This window comes from Ixodes scapularis, unplaced genomic scaffold (assembly GCF_016920785.2).
Source record: "Ixodes scapularis isolate PalLabHiFi unplaced genomic scaffold, ASM1692078v2 PGA_scaffold4__175_contigs__length_147842914, whole genome shotgun sequence".
Taxonomy (NCBI): Eukaryota; Metazoa; Arthropoda; class Arachnida; order Ixodida; family Ixodidae; genus Ixodes; species Ixodes scapularis.
This window is the reverse complement of record NW_024609879.1, coordinates 54228221-54231891: the sequence shown is the minus strand read 5'-3', so window position 1 is coordinate 54231891 and position 3671 is coordinate 54228221.

The window sequence follows — 3671 nt, the reverse complement described above, 5'->3', positions numbered from 1 at the left end:
AGGAAAGAATACAAAACGAGAAGAAAGGCTCTAAGCGAAATTTGCAGACTTTCGGTGAAGTCCGGTACCGAGTTGTCTGAGGGCGCTCCTATGCAAACCCAAAAATGGCGTTCATTTAAGTGCTGCAACCGATGAAATGAGCCATATTTTACATGAACACGACGACTTCGAGGGTGCGCAAAAAATAGCCTGTAAGATTTCTTCTTGCTCGAGCTCAGCAACTCGTGGGTGCCCCAAATTATTCTGGTATGAAATGCCTGGGTATTTCATGCCACTGGCATGGAACGTCTTGGGACGAAACATCTTGGGATGAAATGACTTTCGTATGAAGTGACCGGGATGAACGTTCCTGGGATGACGTATCCGGGGATGAAGTGCGGCAGAGCCACTCTTTACGTATAAAATATCCTGGCATATAATATACATGGGATGAAACATCTCGGGATGAAGCATCTTTGGTTTAAAGTGTCTGGGATGAAGTGTCCTGGGATGAAGTATCTTGCGATGAACTGAGGCGCTGAAGATGCGCGAAAGCGGAGATTCCGAAAACTCTGCATATGACGTGGTGCTCCGAAAAGGAGGGACTTCAACAGTACTTTATTAAATTATTTTCTTCTGCCTTCGTACACCAAATTGAAAAACAATCTCGATATTCGTATCCTGGAGGCCAAATGAATACGATTGAAATGTTTTTCTCAAATACAGACGCGCGCCTAAGTTTCCCTTTAAAAAGACACTACCCGTACTTGAATTCAGGTAATTACAAAGGCAATTTAAAAAATGCTCGAACCATTTTATGACGAAAATAATCCCCGGAGAAGGGAAACAAGAGGAACAAAGAACGAACACAAATCTGCAAACACAGCTAGGTCACTGGTGCGTACCGAAACAATCCGCCTGGTCCGGGTATCGAACTCCGGACTTCTCCATTTCCATTGGAACCCTCTTACAACTGAGCTAACCAGGGGTTAGACGTCAGGAGAGCAAACAGGTTTATCAGCTGTCATCAGTGAAACACCGACAAGGGTGAAAGCTTGCAGTTTATGGTTATAGACGCTTTACACGCGCGCCAGATTGAGCCGCCATAGCCGCCCTTCCCTCGTCTTACCGACATGCCGACCTACTGAATCGGGTGTTGACGGGTCTTCACAAGGGCCTATGCTGGGCACAAGAACACAGTAGCATCTAAAATGGCAATAACCTGTCCTGCTGTGGTAATGATAAAGTGAAGCGAACGGAATAAGAGGGAACAAAAACTGAAGGTCAGTTAAGGCGGCGCCCATGCACAGCTGCTGTAAAGAGTCTATAATTATAATGCAAACGAATAATCCCCTTCTCTAGGGAATATTTTCGTCATTGTGTTCCAGCTCGCTTGCACCTTGCATTCATTTGCATTATAAGCATTTTAAGTGCGTCGGTGTTAGGTAGTCGTTTGCAAGCCGTTCATAACTAGATTAGAATGGGCAGTTATGGCGAGGCGAGTCGCAACGCTAAAAATAACACGGTACACAAATTTACGGTAGATTACATTTTTTTTTTAATAGAGCAATAAATAAAACCCATAAACACGCCAATGGCGTTAATAGACAGTTTTAGCATGTTTTAGCATGCAATGCTCTTGGCGCGCGCTGAAAATTATGCTTCAAAGCCGCTGCGCGAGCGTCCGGTTGCAATGCTGCACCCACGGTAGCCTCCGGTCACTCAATCCTAAAACTTTCTATCGCTAGCCATATCGCAGTTTTATTACGTGTTGCGATACACTAAAACAATGGCGGTGAGCAGCGAGTTGTGAGTCTGTGACACGATGACATCAATACTGAGAATTCTGCTGTTCCAGAGCTTGGTGGTCACCGTGTGCGGCTCACTTTTTAAAGCACGAACGGCCAAGCGAAGCGCGAACACCATTACATCTTCATCGCCCTGAACAAAATTTCGCAACAGACAGTAACGTTGCCGGTGTCTAAGACGTGCACGCCTTCCACAAAGCTTCGCTAGTTAAGGTTTCCGCAAGTTTTAAATGTCAACATGCTCCTTTCCCTAGAGCACATCCACATCTCCGTCACCTGTAACATGCTCCTGCGAAGACCGCTTCACATTTTTTTTGCATTTGTCGACAATTAAATTACTTTTAGCGCACTGACCAGCGTCAGCGTGCAGGCACACCGGAGATCCCAAGAAGCTATCCCTGTCTCTTCCGCCATCTTAGAACTACCGCCCCGCCATCTATAAGGTGTTGGGTTTGCGAATACTTTCTCAGCGCAGTGCGCTTGACTGTCTTGCCACTCTCTCCTAGAACGAAGTACTGCGAGCAGAACGGATATTGCGAGCAAAGGAGGGGGGGAAGGGGGGGGGGTGTTAGAACTGTGCAGGCGACGTGTAGATAGGGAGTACGCCGGGAAAGCTTTCAGAATCCCAGCGCCGGCAGCGAGGAGAGGACGCGAGGGTGGGGGGCGTTTAGTTCAACTGATCACAGGTAATACAAAAGACACGGCTTGCGGCCGACATAATAGGGAGTTTTCGTAGATCGTTTACGCTGTCTCACAACGTTCTGCGCTACCCGTTACGAGAGCCGAGACTCTGCAGGCAAGGCTAGTGCCGCGCACACGTAGAGCACCGGCGTCCTCGTTCCGGAGAGCGAAGAAAAGGTGGGAACACGGCCGACGAAAACGTCCTAATGGAGAGGTTTAGCATAGCCTAAAGAAGCAAACGCGACCGCTGTGTGTTTGCGTTAGCGTTGCGTGCTCTACACTTTGCACGCGTGTCGTCACCATGCGTCGATCTAAGACCGCAGTTTGGGCTCCTCGCAAGCTCAGCGGGGAACACCCAATAAAAACGCAAAGGCACGGTGCTTTCGTTTCCTCGAATACGCAACACTAAGCCTCACTAATGACGTAGCTATATGCGCACACTCATCAAGCATGTTCGAAGCTTCTTCAACCATGTCGGAAGGCAAGTCTTGTTATTACCATTGTGACAGGACGGTCATACGTTGAACAAAAGCGCGTCAGAAAATGTCTGCATACTGTGGTCTGTATAATGTACTGTCAGCATGACCGCGGCTTTTACTTGCCGCGCCTTCACTTTTCCTTCATCGTTATCGCTGCTAGCTTGCAGCTTCGCTATCACTCCCTCCCCGCTATCACGTGCGTTTCGGCGTACGAACAATCCAGGATTTTGCCAGAAATAAGCACTCACTCACAGTCCATCACGTGACGGAATGGTCATACACTCTTTCACCCCAAGGAGATGGTCCTACACTCTCTCCACCTCAACGTAATGGCCCAGTCGATCCACCTCTCCCCCATGCGCCAGAAATGTCGAGAGAGACAACAAGTGGAAAGAAGTGACTACCGACCAAAATCCTTGGTAGAAGAGCGTGTTGGTTTAAGTCATGGATGAAGAAAGAATAAACAATTAAAACAGGGACAACACAACCACATCTTTCATGAAAGATGTGGTTGTGTTGTCCCTGTTTTAATTGTTTATTCTTTCTTCATCCACGACCAAAATCGCGTCTCGCGCCGTCAATATAGCGCCAAAAAAAAAAAAAAAAAAAAACGTTTAAATTTTTTTTTTTTTTACACGCGTGTCTCAATCACGCTGTTTCAAATAAACTTTTTTTTTAAGTGCCGTCCAATGAATCGAAGGAAGTTCTACGACGAGGCAGTATA